The sequence below is a fragment of the Apium graveolens genome, unplaced genomic scaffold (assembly GCF_009905375.1).
Source record: "Apium graveolens cultivar Ventura unplaced genomic scaffold, ASM990537v1 ctg1876, whole genome shotgun sequence".
Classification (NCBI taxonomy): domain Eukaryota; kingdom Viridiplantae; phylum Streptophyta; class Magnoliopsida; order Apiales; family Apiaceae; genus Apium; species Apium graveolens.
The window spans coordinates 3455-23693 of NW_027417423.1; positions in this window are offsets into that span (position 1 = coordinate 3455).

Genomic DNA, 20239 nt, shown 5'->3' on the forward strand with positions numbered 1-20239 from the left:
GCTTCAATCGTTTTTTATGTTTTACAACCCGAAACTCTTCCGAAAACTCCTTCCTAACCTAATCTGATAATTCTGAACACTTTCCGTGTTTTGACTTTCTCGATCCGGGGTACGGTTTGACCTGTACGAGTCCCGGTGTGAAATTTTCGATACGCAAACCATTTTATATATCGATAAGAACCCATATTCTCAAAAGGCGAGACATTATTACCTTAATTTCGTATAAAGAATTTTATAGGAAGCTCTGTTTTGATGATTATCCAAATTTGGTATTAAAATCGTATCGTCTTTTCAGTTACTTAGCGGCTAAGTAACCTATTTTCGGAACCGATCTGTAAATGTAATGATCGAATTATTGAATAAATATAATATGTGATGGGTCTATCGGCTATGTGTTGCTATATTATTAATTGTTTGTGAATTGTTGGACGAAAAGATTAATTTTATAATTAATTATCAAGCTGTATGAATTTAATTCATTTTAAAATGATTTTATTGAATATTTATTCTTGTAAATGCTAAAATTTCTCCTAAAATTATTTTTGTTGTTTTATAAATTTATTTATTATTTTTAGGGGTTTATAAAATTTGAAAATCAATATTTTATCAATTATATAATTTTAAATGATTTTCTTATTTCATTAAATTGTAAAATCAATATTTAATTCTAAGATGTTACAAAAATCATGATTTTTTTTTATTAATTTTTAAATATTTTGCAAATTTTAAAATTATTTTGGAAATTTTCTTTTTTGGCTTTTATTTACCTGCACCTTTGTTCGTTAAATTGTTAAATACCGATATAAATTTCATTTCAAAAACTTTTTAAAATTACGAGAATTCTAATTCATCAGAGTCTGATTATTTTAGAAATTTAAAGAGTGCTTTGAAATTATTCCGATATGTTTCGATTCGCAACGATATCGTTAAACGAGGAACAAATCAGTCAAAAGAAAAAAATAAAAATAATAAAAATAATAAAAAATATGAGGATAAAAAACCCCACAGATCCAATCTCTCTCTCTCTCGGATCCTCTTCCAATCTCTCCTCTCCTCGACATCTTTGCTTTCCTCTCTTTTATCTCTCTAATTCATCTCCCTTTTTCCTCCCCGTTGTTCCCCTGTTTCCTTCCGTTCCACAGCATAATTCTTCCGGTTCATTTTTCCGGTAATTTTTCTCCGCCTCCGCCTTATTCTCGGCTGCCATTTTGTTCGTTGTTGGCTTCAGTTTGTTCCTGTTTGGCTGTGTATGCATATATCTATTGTGTGTATCTGCGTACGACCTGTGTGGTGGGTTCGATCGTGTGTGTGTGTTTGTGTGTGTGTTATTCGTGTGTGTTTATTCGGTTGTTTGTGATTCGGTTCCTGTGGTTGCCGCCGGTTTTCCGGCGAGGCGGCCTCCCTGTGTTGCTGCGCGTAAGCGCGTGATTGTCTGTGTTGGTTGTCTGACTTGTGCTGCCTGGTCAGTTCAATTCGAATCAATTTTTCGGTTTTTGGAAAATTTTAATGATTTAATTATTTTATTTTCTGCAGGGAAATGATTTAATTAAAAATTCATGAAATAAAATAATTCGTGTGAATATTATTAATGATTAATCGGTGGAGTTTTGCGTTGAAAACCCGAAATTAATCGGGTACCTGCCAAAATTTTACCGCCATCGGCGATGAGCCTCGGCGAGCCGACGGTGGACGATGATGATTATTATTCTGAGTCCTACATTTATTAATTAAATAAATTAGTTCGTAATATTAATTACGAAACGAGATGTGAACAATAATTAATAACTAAATTGTATCGGTGATTGAGATTGGTGTATAGATTGTGAATTGATGATTTTGATTGTTGGTTGTTGTTGTGTTGTAAAGTTGACGTCGAACTGATTCGACGGGCAGGCCGATAAATAGAGGAAACGCTGCCCGATTTTTCGGGAAAATATCTGAAAATACGGGAACGTAACCTGTAATTGTCGGTAACGTCGAACAAGGATATAATGAACTTTATAAAATCGATTTGCGTGACGTGCAAGATATTTTGTGAATAATCGATTTACCCTATTTTTCAAACAACAAATATATATACTTTCCGAAAATAAATACTGAACCGAGTTTCAAAAATGTGAACCATAAATTGCTATATGTATTTCGATAATACATATAAATATAAGTTGGGGTTATGAAATCGTATGGGTAGAATAGGATAGTGGTGTTATGTTAAGCGAAATGATTATCTGAATTAGGGTATTTCAACCTTGTAGGTCTTAGTCGGAAGACCCGAGACGTGACGTTGGACTAGGATTGATTTAATGATTAGACGTTGGGATCAATGAAATTCCAATCGAAGAATCTGAGTGTCGGGATCGAATCCAGAATGGAATAGTAGTTTGACGAGAAAGCCGAGCGTTCAAGTTAAACCAAAGTCAACTAGTAATAGCGGTTAAAACTTATCGAGGCAAGTATTCTTTTCTTTTAAATACTGCAAATATTCCTGATTTTTCTTTTAAAATACTGCAATTATTTCTTCGATCCTATTCTAAGTTCAGAATAGTTAAATGTTTTACATTTTGCTGCAATTACTCTGAACCGTTTACACAAGTAATCAGAGTTACTTGCCTGGATTTGTTTTCCTGAAAGTTGAACTACTGCCACCTAGTAAATCCTTTCCTTTCCTAGCCTGAATGCCCTCACGCTCTAAATCTATAATAAAACCAAAAATCTTAATCAGATTCTCAACTCTCGTTCCCGGAATGATCACTCTATACGATAACTCGATTATATCTTTGACTCGAGCATACGAATATAGTTTATACATATAAGCACATAGCACAAAGCACATAGCATATCCTTTCTCGTAGTTTTTATATCCTTATATACTTAACCATCAAAGTGCACTCGCTTGACCTTAGCTATTTCTCAAATCACACTAACACGACTCTATTACGAGTACAAGACCTATTCACAACCAAACAATTACGTTCACAACTATCACGTATATTCTTTAAAATCAATCAACTTAGTTCCCTTTTCTTTTGTTCCTTAATTCGAACCACATATTATAATCAAGCAAACAAATTCATAGATATTCACTTATACATCTTTGATCATCCTTTCGATCATAAAAACCAAGTTTTCGACTTTTAATCCCTATGGCCTATTCGGCCTTATCACACAAAATCAACCAAATACTCACTTTAATTCACATACGCACACAAATCATTCAAAAATTATTAAAGAATCATCCTCCTTTTCCTTAATCATAAAAAGTCGAACCAAATATACATACATGCTCGCATGCAATTCAATTTCAAACTTATCATTATATCAAACACTTCATTTTCATCAAGTAAGCCAACTAAGTTTCTTAACACAATCCTAAATCACAACATGCATCCATTTATTCATCAAATTAGTCCCTTTTAACTCAATTCCCATTCGGCAAAACTCAAATTTGCACCTCAAGACAATCAATGACATGCACATCTTGATCCTCTTTAAAACTAGCATGCAATCACTTTTAGGCCATACAAACTTAGTGTTTACCAAGATTATCTCACAAAAATCAATTTCCTTTCTTTACTTAACACAAAATTCGAACCTAAACTTAGTATGCAACAAGATTTAATTCCTTTTTAATCTAATAACAATCCATCATCACTTTAAAACAAGTTAACTCAAACCCACAACTTTTAAAGATTAACACCATTCGGGTTTTTAAAACAAAACATGCAACTTGATATCCTTAATCTTTAAATCACAAATCAACCTATATTTCAACATCAAATCAATAACTCATGCATTTCAATACAATCAACTTGATTTCCTAAATAGTAAGGGACATTCGGCCTTTTAATCAAAACACCACATGCAAACACAAATACTTGATTTTAAGGTTCTAGAGCTCAGTTTTTAACATCATAGCTCACCACCGGTTCACCGGAGTTCATCACCGGTGGCGGTGGCATCTCGGTGGTGCCCTCATTCGAGGGTGTCCAACCACGAAGCCCCCGATTTCGTCAATTACGCAAGATAAACTAACATGCACATCTTTTCTATCATTGGTTTGCAAAGAATCAAGCTTAAGAAGATGACATCAATCAACAACAAGAAGGACCATGTGGTTCTCGGGTGAACACACACACCGAGCACACACAACACACACACATCGATATGCAAGCTTAATCACACACATGCACACGAATTAAAGCTCTTGTATGGAATATGGATGAAGAGTCATGGAGTGTTTCAAGGAATTAGAGAGGGAGAGGCAATTATACCGAGAGAAATCAAAGAGAGAGAGTTGCCGAGAGAGAGTGAGAGTGAGAGAGAGAGTTCGGGAGAGAAAGAGAGAAAAGAGAGAAGAGAAAGTGAGTGCACAAAAGAAGAAAAAGAAAAGAAAGTGGGTTATATATACCACTTAGAAACAAGGGCAATCTGGTAATTTACTAACTCTCTTTTAACTCACTCATTCCTTTTCTTTTTACTCAAATGCAACAAAATTCAAATATAAAATATATCTCTCTCGGAAAGTCAAGAATTATTGAAAATGATAATTTTAACACGTAGGTCTCGAAATTAGCTTTTTATCCATTACTCATATTGAATTTTTGAGCAAACGGTTGATTTTATATGAATTTAGCAAACTTGCTTTAATAATATATTTTCTCATAAAATCAATTTAAAAATGCAAAGATCAACAATTAAATTCACTCATCATTTTTAAAAAGTCTCTAGGACCTTTACGAAGATAACAGAACAAATCCCATGTTTTAATCTTACTCGAATGATTTTATAAAAATGCACGAAGGTTAATTAAACCTTTACTTAAATCACGTAATTCCTTTAAAATTCACAAAATTGACACAGAACACGCAGTCATGCATACAGTCAAGCAATCACACTATATAGTCACATAACGACTCAGGTCTGATTATAAAATTCATCCTTCTTTATTCTTTATCCTCTTTTACGCGTACCGGGTCACGTTCAGTCTGACGGCCCGACGCTCCGCATTTGATTACACTTCTCAATATCTTTACCAATCAACACGTCACTTAAGACGAAATACTTTATTTACTCATTCATTCATTCAATCACATAATTCATATTTTATATTCTTTAACTCCATATTAGGACGGGTTCCGTTCTACCTGACGGCCCGACACCACAGCTTATCTTTTAAGCTGACTCTTTAAATTGGAACGTTTTTATCCACGCTCCTAAACTCTAGTATACATATAAGACAAATAATCATCACTTAATCACATAATTATAATCACATCACATAACACACTCTTTATTTACTTAATTACGACGCAAAATTCCTCAGTCGTCACAATCTACCCTCCTTAAAAGGATTCTGTCCCCAGAATCTAATCTAAGCAAATAGATGGGGATACTTTTCTTTCATTTCGCTTTCTAATTCCCAAGTCGATTCCTCGACTAGTGGATTTCTCCACAACACTCTGACTAGAGGTACAACTTTATTTCTAAGTGTCCTTTCTTTTCGATCCAAAATTCGCACTGGTTGTTCCACATAGGACAAATCTGGTTGGATTTCCACTGGTTCCAACTCGATCACATGGCTCGCATCAGCATTATATTTCTTCAGGAGAGATACATGAAACACATTGTGCAGATGTTGCATTTGTGGCGGCGGCGCCAATTCATATGTCACTTTCCCGACTTGCCGCAATACTTCAAATGGTCCAATGTACCTTGGACCCAGCTTTCATTTCTTTCCAAATCGAGTAAGCCTTTCCAAGGAGATATCTTCAACAAGACTTTGTCTCCAGTTTCGAATTGCACATCTTTTCGTTCTTGATTCGCGTACTTTGCCTGTCGGTCTTGAGCTGCAATTAATCTCTTTCGTATCATTTCAACCTTTTCTTTCATTTGCTGAACTAGCTCTGGGCCAATTAACTCGCGCTCACCTACTTAATCCCAATAAGTAGGGGATCTACACTTTCTTCCATACAACGCTTCATAAGGCGGCATGCCAATACTCACGTAATAACTGTTGTTGTAGGAAAACTCAATTAAGGGCAAATGATCGTCCCAATTTCCTTTAAAATCTATTACACAGGTTCGCAACATATCTTCAATCGTCTGGATTGTCCTTTCACTTTGTCCGTCTGTCTGCGGATGATATGCCATACTCATTTTCAATTTCGTTTCCCAAATGATCATGGATTTGTCGCCAAAATCTCGAATTAAACCTTGGATCTCTATCAGACACGATAGATACAGGAACTCCATGACGCATCACGATCTCATCCAGATACAATTTGACCAACTTCTCTAATGAAAACCTTTCGTTTATCGACAAGAAATATGCTGACTTTGTCAACCGATCGATTACCACCCAAATCGCATCGTGATTTGACTTGGTTTTAGGTAATCCTACCACGAAATCCATCGCGATATGTTCCCATTTCCATTCAGGCATGTCCAGTGGCTGAAGCAATCCGCTTGGCCTTTGATTTTCCGCTTTAACTCTTTGGCACGTGTAACATTTACTTATCCATTCCGTAATTTCCTTTTTCATGTTTGGCCACCAATAATTTCCTTTTAAATCCTGATACATCTTCGTGCTTCCAGGGTGAATTGAAAATCTCGAGTTATGCACTTCTTGCAAAATCTCGTGCTTTAGTTCTACGACATTAGGTATCCAAATACGTGAGTTAATACGGTATATCCCTTTTCCATCCTTTTGAGCTTTAATTTCTTCTCCCGTCAACTTATCCTTTTCGCGACTCATCATTTGCTCTTGATAGCATTGAATCTTTTCCAAAATTTCAGGTTGAAACAACATTGCATAAATAGCTTCACCTCCATATTCTGGAGTCTGCACCTCTATTTCCATCTGGTCAAAGTCCTTGATTAATTCTTCCGATGACGTTAACAGATTCAATCTTTCCTTTCGACTCAAGGCATCAGCTACCACATTGGCCTTTCCAGGATGATAGTTTATCGCACATTCATAATCTTTGATCAATTCCAACCACCTTCTTTGTCGTATATTCAATTCTTTCTGAGTAAAGATATATTTTAAGCTCTTATGGTCAGTATAAATCTCGCACTTTTCCCCGTACAAATAATGCCTCCAAATCTTAAGGGCAAACACAATTGCCTGCCAATTCCAAATCGTGCGTTGGATACTTCTGCTCGTGCGGCTTAAGTTGCCTTGACGCATATGCTATTACTTTCCCGTGTTGCATTAACACGCATCCAAGTCCTTTATATGAAGCATCACTGAATATCACAAATTCCCCTTTATCATCTGGTAATACCAACACTGGGGCGGTTACCAATCTCTTCTTTAACTCCTGAAAACTTTCCTCGCACTTTTTTGTCCAAACAAACCTCTCGTTCTTCTTCGTCAACTTTGTCAACGGAACAACAATCTTTGAGAAATCTTGCACAAATCTTCTATAGTATCCGGCTAATCCCAGAAAACTTCTAACTTCCGTCGGAGTCTTGGGTCTTTCCGAATTCATTACAGCTTTTATCTTGGCTGGGTCCACTTTAATTCCTTCTTTATTAACTACATGACCAAGAAATTGCACTTCCTTTAGCCAAAATTCACACTTTGAAAACTTCGCATACAGCTTCTCTTTTCGCAGAATTTCCAAGGAAACTCTCAAATGCTTCTTATGATCTTCTTCCGTCTTGGAGTATGTTAGATATATTTGATAATGTCCATGGCTAATATGTTTTATGTTTAGCTTTCAGATCTTACTGAACAGGATAAATCAGTACTTAACTGTTGATCAGTACTTATACTGGAAGTCAGGACTTAAGGATATCAATACGTATGTTATCAGGAGATAATCATCAGAAGATAGATATCAGAACTTAAGTGCTGAAGGATAATCAGATAAGGACAGTAGCTGATTAAAGGAAAAAAGATTGAGATAAACATAAGAAGAGATATGCATGAAGAAGGAATTCCGTGAAGAATGGAATACTTGGAAGAAAAGATATCTGATTGATATATTTTAGGAAGCAGAATTATATTCCATATCAATTAGTGATTATCTTGTAACTGTGTAGTATATAAACACAGACATAGGGTTTACACTATAAGTGTTATCATTATTAGAGAAGATTATTCATTGTAACCCTAGCAGCTCTCGTGATATTTATTCATCACTGAGAGGTAACAGTTCCATACTGTAACAGAGTTTATTGTTTCAATAAAGTTTGTTTTCTGTTACTTAAGTTCTTAAAGTTCGATTTGAGTGTACTATACACTGTATTCACCCCCTCTACAGTGTGTGTGTGACCTAACAATTGGTATCAGAGCACAGATACAGTTAAAGATCCAAACACAATCATGTCGGACACAGAAACTCCAACTAAGCCTACCACAACTGAGGAACCACCAAAGACACAAATTCAGAGTCGGTATGAGACCATCAGAGTCCCCATACTGAGACCATCTGAATATCCCATATGGAAGGTAAGGATGACCATGTTCCTGGAAGCAACAGATCCAGAATACCTTGATAGAATCAAGGAAGGCCCTCACAAACCAACCAAGCTCGCTGTTGCAGTTGCAGGTGAAGCATCAAAGACCGTACCAAAGGAGAAGAGTGATTATACTGCTGAAGACATAGCATCAATTGCTAAGGATGCTAAGGTACGACACTTACTGCATAGTGCCATTGATAATGTAATGTCAAATAGGGTAATCAACTGCAAGACTGCTAAGGAGATATGGGATGCTCTGAAAACAAGGTGTCAGGGAACTGACACAATTAAGAAGAATAGGAAGACAATACTCACTCAAGAGTATGAACACTTTGACTCAAAGGCTAATGAGTCATTGAATGATTTATATGATAGATTTGTCAAACTTTTGAATGATTTGTCATTGGTTGATAAAGAGTATGATCTTGAAGATTCAAACCTTAAGTTCCTGTTAGCTCTTCCTGAATGCTGGGATTTGAAGGCAACAACAATAAGAGACAACTACAATCTTGATGAAATAACTCTTGACGAAATCTATGTAATGCTCAAGACTCATGAGCTGGAGATGGAACAAAGAAGCAAGAGGAAAGGAGGAAAGTCAAGGACAGTTGCTCTTAAGGCTGAAGAAGAATTCCCCAAAGCAGCTTCCTCAAAGAAAGACAAGGGTAAAGCTCTTTTCATAAAGTCTGATACTGAGTCATCAAGTTCTGAGAGTAATGATGACTCAGATCCTGAAAGCTTGCCTGAGACTGATGCTGATGAGGAGATAATGAAGCTGTGTGCTCTTATGGTGAAAGGAATCACAAAGATTGCATACAGGAAGTTCAGGAAGGGAAAGAAGTTTTCCAGGAAAGGCATAAGTTCTGATAAGAAGAATTTCAGAAGATCTGAAGGCAGAGGAGGAAAGTCTGACAGAGGAGATTACACCAATGTTAAATGCTATAACTGTGGTGAGAAAGGCCACATATCTCCTGACTGCAAGAAGGTAAAGGGTGACAAAGGCAAGGCTCTTGTCACAAAGCAGAAAAGCTGGACAGGCACCTCAGACTCTGAAAGTGAGGAGAACTATGCATTGATGGCAAATGCTGATAAAGAAAGTGCTGAGAGCAGTTCTGAAGCTGCTGAAACAAAGGTACCTCAGACTACTTATGCTTTTCATACTGATGATATTAATGAGTTGAGAAGATATCTTAAAACCATGTTTGTTAGCTATAGAGATCAAACTTTAACATGTGAAAGATTAACTTCTGAAAATCTTGCATTTAAGAAAAGGAATGATTTCTTAGAAAAAGAGTTAGTCATGTTCCATCAAACTCAGAAGGATAGAGATGATGCTTTTTATGTTAGGAATAAAGTGCTAAAATTAAATGAATCTCTAAAAACTGAGTTAGAAAAGGAAAGATAGATTATCAGGACTTGGACTAACTCTGGCAAAACAACTCAAAATTTGCTAAGTAGTGGAAACTGGAAAGAGGGCTTAGGTTATGGAGAAGATAAGAAAGATAAAGGAACTGAAGAAATTAAGTCTGTTGATAAGCAAAAGCCAAAGTTAAAACCTGTTAAGTTTGTAACTGTAAAGTCTGAAAATGAAAAATCAGAAGTTACAAAGGAATCAACTTCTGACAAACTAAAACAGGAAAAGACAGCTGAAGTGAACATAGGCTTAATGACGAAGAAGCAGCTTAAACATAAGCTGAAAGATGTTAAGAATGCAAACAAGGTAAAATCACCTAGGAAAAATAGGAATGGAAAGGAAGGTGTGAATAAAAGCAATGATTATAAACCTGTTCCTGATGCTCCTAGGAAAATATGTCATAACTGTGGAAGTTCTAACCATCTGGCTTCTTTTTGCAGGAAGAATAAGAATATTAACTCCTTACCTTCAAAATCAGGAGTTAAGAGTCAGTCTGTTAGATACAAACCATAAAATCCTTGTTTTCATTGTGGTAGTTTATGGCATTCCATTTATACTTGTAAGGAATATCATAGTTTGTACTATGATTATTATCAAATAAAACCTTCTTTGAAGAAAGTTTCCATTGTTCCTTCTAGTATAAATTCTGATTCAAAGTCTGATAGTGTAAGTTCTGATAAGAAAAATGTTAACATAAACTCTGATGCTAAATCCGCTGCAAATGTTAACAAACTTAATAAGGCCAAAGGATCCAAGCAAGTCTGGGTCCTTAAAACTAATAATTAGTGGTCTTTGTGATTGCAGGGCAACAAGAAAAATATTCTAGTTCTGGACAGTGGATGTTCAGGACATATGACTGGAAATAAAGCCCTGCTATCAGACTTTGTGGAGAAAGCTGGCCCAAGTGTTTCTTATGGAGATGGCAACATTGGAAAAACATTGGGATATGGCAATATCAATCTTGGAAATGTCATAATTAAACAAGTAGCTCTGGTCTCAGGACTTAAACACAACCTACTGAGTATAAGTCAAATCTGTGACAGAGGTTATCATGTTGATTTCTTTGAAGAACACTGTGAAATTGTGAGTAAATCTAAAGGCAAAGTTGTTCTGAAAGGATACAGGTGTGGTAACATTTATGAAGCTAAGCTTTCAACAAGTACTGATGGTTCTGCAATCTGTCTGATGAGTAGAGCATCAATTGAAGAAAGCTGGAATTGGCATAAGAAACTCTCTCATTTAAATTTCAACAATATAAATGAGCCGGTCAAGAAAGATCTTGTGAGAGGATTGCCAAACACAGTATTTGCTCCTGATGGTCTTTGTGATTCATGTCAGAAAGCCAAACAAAGAAAATCTTCATTCAAAAGCAAGACTGAATCATCAATTCTTGAGCCTTATCATCTAATACATGTTGATCTATTTGGTCCAGTAAATGTCATGTCAATTGCAAAGAAGAAGTATGCGTTGGTCATAGTGGATGAGTTCACCAGATACACATGGGTATATTTCTTGCATACAAAAAGTGAAACTGCATCAACCTTGATTGATCATATCAAACATCTGGATAAAATGGTCAAAGATTCTGTGAAAACTTTAAGGAGTGATAATGGCACTGAGTTCAAGAATTTGATAATGGAAGAGTTCTGCAAAAGCCATGGAATAAAGCAGGAATTTTCTGCTCCTGGAACTCCACAGCAAAATGGAGTTGTTGAAAGGAAGAATAGAACTCTCATTGAAGCTGCACGTACAATGCTTGAAAAAGCAAAGCTTCCAACCTATTTCTGGGCTGAAGCTGTGCAGACTGCTTATTTTACTCAAAATGCAATACTCATTAACAAGCATGGAAAAACACCATATGAGATGGTGAAGAAAAAGAAGCCAAATCTGAAATATTTTCATGTATTTGGATGCAAGTGTTTTGTTCTCAAGACTCATCCTGAACAGCTATCAAAGTTTGATCTAAAAGCTGATGAAGGAATCTTTGTTGGATATCCACTTTCCACAAAAGCCTTCAGAGTCTATAATTTGAGAACAAAAGTGGTCATGGAATCTATCAATGTCTCTTTTGATGACAAGAAGATCACTGGTCTTGAAGATTTCATTGACCATGATCAGCTGAGATTTGAAAATGAAGACTCAAATTCTGATACTGAAAATCCTGACAGTCTAAGTCCTGATACTGTAAACTCTGATGGATTAAACTCTGATGTTATTGAAACTGTGGTGACTATGTCAAAGGAAGATGCACCTATGGAGGGGGAGCATACTCAAGATCCTACCACATCTCAAGAAACATCAAAACATGCATCTGGCTCTTCAAGTTCTGATTCGTCAAGTTCTGATAAGCCAAGTTCTGATAGTGCTGAAAATCTAAATACTGAAGAATCCAACTCAGAGAGCATAGTTTCAGGGGGAGCATCAGAAAATGAAAATGAAGATAGCATGGATCATGGGGGAGCATCCAGTTCTAGAGAAAACCTTCCATCTGCAAGGAAGTGGACAGAATCACATACACCTGATTTGATAATTGGAAATCCTGATGCAGGTGTTAGAACTAGAACAGGTACTTCAAATGAATGTCTTTACAATTATTTTCTCTCTCAGACTGAGCCAAAGAAAGTGGAAGAAGCTCTTCAAGATGCTGATTGGGTGCAAGCAATACAGGAAGAGTTGAATGAATTTGAAAGAAACAAAGTCTGGACCCTAGTGCCAAGACCAAAGAATAGGTCTGTTGTTGGTATAAAGTGGGTATTCAGAAACAAAACTGACAGTGATGGCATAATTACAAGGAATAAGGCAAGGCTGGTTGTAAAAGGATATTCTCAACAGGAGGGAATTGATTATGATGAAATATTTGCACCAGTTGCTAGGTTAGAAGCCATAAGGATATTTTTGGCTTATGCTGCTCACAAAAAGTTTACTGTTTTTCAAATGGATGTGAAAAGTGCTTTTCTCAATGGAGAATTGGAAGAAGAGGTATATGTTGAACAACCTCCAGGTTTTGTAGATACCAAACATCCAGATTATGTCTACAGGCTTGATAAAGCACTTTATGGACTTAAGCAAGCTCCTAGAGCATGGTATGAGACTTTAGCTCAGTTTCTTCTGGAAAGTGGATTCAACAGAGGGACAATAGACAAAACACTGTTCTACCCCAACCATGGAACAGACTTACTTCTGGTCCAGATTTATGTTGATGATATCATTTTTGGATCTACAAATGATAAACTTTGCAAGAAGTTTGCCAAACTAATGCAGTCAAGATATCAGATGAGTATGATGGGGGAACTTAGCTATTTTCTGGGCCTTCAAGTCAAGCAGAATGAGGAAGGCACTTTTATTTGTCAAACCAAGTACACCAGAAACTTGCTGAAGAAATTTGGAATGAAAGATTGTTCAAGTGCATCCACTCCAATGGCCACTGCTACAAAACTGGATAAGGATACCGGTAAATCAGTAGATATTACTGACTACAGAGGGTGCAAAATTGACAGGAAAAGCACAAGTGGAAGCTGCCAATTTCTTGGAGGCAGATTGGTTTCTTGGTACAGCAAGAAACAAAAGTCAATTTCCACATCAACTGCAGAAGCAGAGTATATTGCTGCAGGAAGCTGTTGTGCACAGATTCCTTGGATGAAGAATCAGTTACTGGATTATGGGTTAACATATTTCAAAATCCCTATTTACTGTGATAATCAAAGTGCTATTGCTATGACAGGTAATCCAGTTCAACACTCTATGACAAAGCACATCAGCATCAGGTACCACTTCATCAGGGAACATGTGGATGAAGGTACAGTGGAATTGCATTTTGTTCCCACAGATCAACAACTGGCAGATATCTTCACAAAACAACTGTGTGAAGCTACTTTTACAAGATTGGTAAATGAACTTGGAATGGTTTCAGGTTCTTTCTCTAAATCTGCTTAGTCTTGTTATGTGTTATCAGACTTTATGCTCAGTATTTACAGAATTAATCTCATTGTGTATTATGTGCTTAATTGATAAATGTCTTTAAGTACTGATTGTTGTCTGATATATGTTTCTAGACTCTGATAAGTGATATGTCTGTTCAAGTACCTATTCAATCCTATGAGGATAACTGTGCTAGATACTGACCTAGTAGTCTTCAATAAACAAATGATTCCATGTAAGAAGTAATTATTTCAGTGGAAATCTTATGACACTAGCAAATTCTGATAATTGAGCTTAGTTAAGTTTACTTTGTATATCTTATTACTAAGTCACAAATTAGAATAATGCTACTCATCTGTTAAGTTCTGATACTAGTAAAACTGCTGAATGTACTAAGTGCTGATAAACCTCACTTATCAAAAGAAAAAGCAAAAAGATCAAAGAATAAAATCAGGTACTCCTTTGAGATCTAGAGTAAAAATGTGGAAGGGACGACCCAAGTGCATTGCTGGTATTAAGTAAATATGCATTAGAAAAGCAAAATATTTTCTTGGTGACTTTTCACACTCTATGATTACTGGAGAAATACTCTGATAATAGCATAAATTCTGATAAACAGTCGTGACTCACTTACACTGAGAAGACACTGTAAAATAGAATTGCAAAAGATGCATAAAATTAGCACAAAACAGTTGAGGTGGACTCAAGCATAAACTCATTCATCAGTAGGTTTCAGGACAATGACAGCTCCTTAGCAAAATTTTAATTATGCCTTATTTCTAAGATGTACTGAAGTGAATCAGACTTTACTCTTTGTCTGTTATTTAGCTTAATGCACACACTAATCACTCCATCTGAATGATGAAAATTTCTGTGGTGGTCTATGTTATTTTAGATAAACAGTCATTGTGTCATTATTGCACAAATTCTGAGGACAAATTCTAGTTACACGTTCTGATGATTAAGTTCTGAAGTCTATAACTCAAAACTTGTACGAGGATTTACTAAGATGGGCATTCCTTTTTCGAGTTAAGAAATTATGTTCTGATGACTGTTAAGTTCTGGTATAGGTTTAAGTTCTGATTTCTCAGTCTAATCCTTTACTTGACTTATCTGTGAATAAAATTTGATAACAGTCTCAGTTCAAACTAGAATATGTTAAAGTGGAAGATTAATAGTCACTATGATTAGGATTAATGGTATTCGTCCTTGAACAGTCCACTGTTTCTTGTTTCTTGTGCGTTTTAAAACATGATTCCTCTTTCCAATGACTGTTATTCTTTTTCAAAGTCTAGGGAGACGAGGTAGAATTACTTCTACCTGTCAGCATTCAATTTCTTTGCGTCTCCTGGCATTCTCTTGCCTATATAAGCAACCACTTCACATCAGCCTTCTCATCACACTTTTATCACAAAATCACTCTCGTTTTTCACTTATCATCACAAATGGCTGAATTTGGCTGGTTCTACAATTATGGTGATGAGACTGTTTATGTCTTTGTGAATGGAATTCCAACTCCATACCCTATCACCAACATTCCTCACAATCTCTGGATTCAATTTCCTGAGGTTATTAAACGTGATCTGGTGGCCGTTCGAAGAGAACTTCATCTTCAGCGTCTCCGCCAGCAAGAGCGAATCATCCGACTCGCCATTCTGTTTGTCGAGAGTAGGAAGAAGAAGAAATGATTTAATCTTGTCTTCTTCCTGTTTTTCTTCATCATCAGCTTTGTCAGGCTTCTTAGCTAGGACTAAAGCTGTTGATGTTAGGTTTAGAAGCTTAGGGAAAATCTTGTATAAGTATTGATGTAATTTCCATTTTATAAATGTATTGTCTTGATATATTAATGAAAATTGTTTTTACTTCAAGATTTTGTCTCTGAGTTATTTTATCTTGTGTTGATAAATCCTGATTGATATTCTGATGACCATATAACTTTTGTTTTATATTAAGTTCTGATTTATTTTCAGCACTTACATATCTAATTTATCTTGGTCATTTTCATGTGATGTATTTTCAGAATTTCAATGATGCAGTGAAAAATAATTCAATCAGTGCTAACGGTTTAAATTTTGAATTAAAACTGTTTCTCTTGATAAATGGAACGGTTTTTCCTTGAAACTAAGCAACTGGGTAAGTAATGATTCCTGTTTTCTCGAGCCCAGTAACTGTCCGTTATTACTGCATGTCTGACAGGTGTCCAACGGTAACATTTTTGTTCAGAGTATAAGTACAACAGAGAGAAGATTTCTTTAATCTTTTATTTTCTTTATATTTTATCTCTCTCCTTTCTTTTACTCTCTTTCTCCTTCTTTCTCACGTTGGTTTTTTATACAGACATTATCTCAAACACCTAACAGGCATACTTGAATCTCAATATTTTTTCACATGGCACCAAAGGATTTAATCATTGATGGAGCTAAGTTTGTTCCAAACAACTATGCTGCAATTCTTGATCATGCTGAAGCTCCATCTGAATTGCATTTTGTGCAAGATTTTCTTGCACACAGTGAGATTGGGTACGCATTAACACAGCCTGAAGTCTTTTCGAGTCAACAAGTTCTGACGTTTTGGCGGACTGGGCACTTTGATGATGGTGGTAAACATGGCACTCCCAGTATTATTTTTGAAGTGGGTGATTCATCTTATGTAGTCACTCCTGGTACAATACGCAAAGCTCTACATCTCCCTAAAAATTGTACTTTTTCAACTCCAGAGGAATCAACACTTCAGGAGTTAATGGCTGATTTGGGATATGAAAAGAGTTTGGCAAAGCTTGGGCAGTTAAAAAGGGCTAATATCAGAAGAGAATGGAGTTTCTTCTTTGACTGCATCACCAAAGCTTTTGGGAACAAATGTTCGAATTTTGATGCTATCCCAATTCTGAGTCAGCACATAGGGTATGCTATTATTCATCAAACTCATTTTGATTTTGCAACTGGAATAATTGGTTTTATTGGGGATAGGATGACAGAGAATGGAAATATTGTCTATTTTGCTAGATTCTGTCAACTTCTATATACTTTTTGTACTGATGAACCTCAATTAGTCAGTTCCTCAACCCCACCTTTTAGAGTTGCAAAACGATATTTTAATGATCTGGTAAATGCTGATACTAAGAAAAAAGTGGTTAGACCATTACAGATTCCTCAGTCTGTAAAACAGATCCTAGTAAATGCTGATCCTGATACTTATAGATCTGTTTACTTTGATTTCCAACCAACCACAAACACCCAAAAACCATCATCCTCAGCACCTACCACTCATTCTACTCAACCTACCCTCAGGACTTATCTCAAATCCTATCTCTCTACTTCACAGACTGTTCAACCCTCATCCTCCAAGCCAAAGAGGACAAAAACTATTCCTCAAACATCTCAAAAGAGAAGGAGGATTGTATTGAGAGATGAATCTGATTCTGAGGAACAGGTTTCTTCTCGAGAACCTGTTGTTTCTGAAGCTGAGAAAGAGGTTTCTCAGAAGGATTCTGAAATTGGGGGTTCTAGGCTTCTCAAGAGGCTTAGACAAATGATAGTTCCTGAAACTCCCAAGGAATCCAAATCAACAAGGAAGTACAAGAAACAGAGGGCACAAAGGCCAATTTCAAATGATGAAGAGAAAGCAGCTAAGGAAGGGGATCAGGAATCTTTGATCTCACAAGACAAGGAATTCGCTCCAGTCACTTCTTCTCCATCAACTCCATCTCAGGAAGCTGTATCTGACAAGGCTAACTCACCATCTGTGTCTCTTGTTGATCCAGGCACAAGTGCTGAAATTGATATTCAGAACCTGGTTGTGCCTGAAATACTTTTCTTAGAAGCTCCAACAGCAAATAATCCTTTCACAACACCTGTTACTGATGCTGTTCAAACTCCAGAGTTATCAACAACACCTTCTTTGCATCAAGATGCTGATGATCAGACTTTAGGTGAGCATCAGGATTTGGCTGTTGATCAGAACTTAGTATCAGATCAGCAATTAGAGGATGCTGAAGCCTCCATTGCTACTCACACTGTTGTCTTATCCGAAGATACTGATTCTTTAAGTTCTGATGCTGCAAATGCTGGAGATACTGGTGATGCTGCTCCAACTGTAGATGCTGATGAAGCAGGTCCTTCAGGACATACTCCTCAATAGACTCTTCCTAAGTCTGAATTGGTAGAGAAGTTTGTTACTGGGGCTGCACCAGCACCGGTACCTTGGAGTGAAACTCCTGCAGGTCAGGAGTGGACTAAGGAATGGAACTCAGTTTCATGTGTTCCAAATGCATTACATCTTGCTGAGCACTTGACTAAAGCTGATGAAATGTTAAATTCTGATGATTTTAAAACCCAGCTTAGAGTCACTGCATTGAGTACTAAACATCTACAAGGTCTTCATTCAACTACTCATGCAGAGCTACACAAGATTCAGGAGAACTTTATCAAACAAGAACAAGTTTGGAAAATTGATAAGAAAAAGTTCTTTCAACCTACCATTGACAGGATTGCTTATATTGAGAAAACTCAAGAGAAACAACAAGCTCAGATTGATGACATTCTGACAAATCAAGCTTCTCAGCAATCTCAACTTACTGAAATCCAATCCTCAGTGGAATTACTTATCTCTCTTTTACTACCTGCTGATGCCAAAAAGGGGGAGAAGGTAATTAAGTCCAAATGCAAAACTAACAAGACACTGCAAGGAAAGGATGATGGAAATGATGATCAAGGATACTCTGGAATGGGTAGCGGTCATAGTCAAGGTAGAAGGTTTACATCAAGACAAGCTAGTCACAGGACAAGTTCTGATACTGGGAAAAGAATAAGTTCTGCTGCTGGTAAAAGGATAAGTTCTGATGAACTTCTAGATCTTGATGAAGAAATGTCAAGACAGTTATTTCTTCAAGAAAATCCAGGAATGGACTTGGAAAGTTTAAAGGAAGAAGAAGCCAGACTTAAATCAGAGAAAGTCACATCTAAATCTGAAGCTTCTGGTAAAAAATCACTTCCAAAACTTAAAGGCATTGTGATCAAAGAAAGGACACATATTAAAGCAACATTGGCTAGATCACAACCACAGATAGATCCAAGATCCAAGGGTAAAGAAAAGGTTGGTGAACCTATCAAGGTTTATGTACCTCCTGAGGAAGAAGAAATTGCTGATGAAAAAGATGATCTTGCTCTGACTTCAAGAAAAGTTCTTAAAACAACCTCTGACATGGCTCAAGTTGTTCAGAGTCAAGAAATTGTAAGTTCTGATATTCAGAAGAAGCAAGTAACCTCTGACAGAGCTCAAGTTAACTTGATATCAGAAAATAGATCAAAGACACTCCTACCAGGATTCACTAAAGCAAAACAGACTCAATCTTTGAAGACTACTGCAAGTGGTTTTGAAGCAAGAGTAGTTACTGGAAAGGAAGCTAGAGATAAAACTGGATTGGGAAGTGCTGATGAAAGAAGAGTACACAACACTACCAATGATCCAACTTCCTTGAGTGAACCAGGTATTGGAGCAACTCCTGAGAGATTGAATCAACTGGAATCTGTACAGATGGTTTACCATACCTACTTGAAAGAATATATCATGTTGTATTTCATGACAGATGGTAGGGTTTATCATGTAAGACAAAATGCCATTCCATTGAAGTATTTTGAAGAATTGGAGCATGTACTTTTCTTACTTCAAGTGGATGACAGAATAACAGGGACTGCTGCAAACTACTTAAAAGAACAGATTCATAGACAGAAAAGGCTTTATTCTGTTAAGTCTGACAACATATATGTTCCAAAGTACAGAGATCACAATGGTGATATTGTTGATATGAAGCCTAATACTGCACATATCAGAACGTATCTTGGTATTAAGGGACTTGAATTCAATCTAGAGTCTGACAAAGCTTATGTTATAAGACTAGATCAGGAGTTGAGAAAAGCAAAGATCAATGATCTCAGAGCTGCAATCTTTCAAACTGGTAAAGATACTGCAGAGCTTAAAGATGTTAAAAGGAGAATGATTGATGAACTAAGATATGCTGAGAAATGTTTGTTGAAGAACTATCTCAGAACAACTCCTGACATCAGAGAGATCAGAAAATGAAGAAGCCAAGTCGAAGATCTACAACTGCTTAAATTCTGACATTTATACAGACTGAAGTTGTTATCAGAAGTTGAAATTGGTAAAAACTTTAAGGACTGTAAGTTGTAGTTATCTAGTCTAATTCTCATGCATTTGTACTTAATGTTTTTGACATCATCAAATATCTGTTAAACTTGTATATTATGTTAATTTACAAGTTGGGGGAGATTGTTAGATATATTTGATAATGTCATGGCTAATATGTTTTATGTTTAGCTTTCAGATCTTACTGAACAGGATAAATCAGTACTTAACTGTTGATCAGTACTTATACTGGAAGTCTGGACTTAAGGATATCAGTACGTATGTTATCAGGAGATA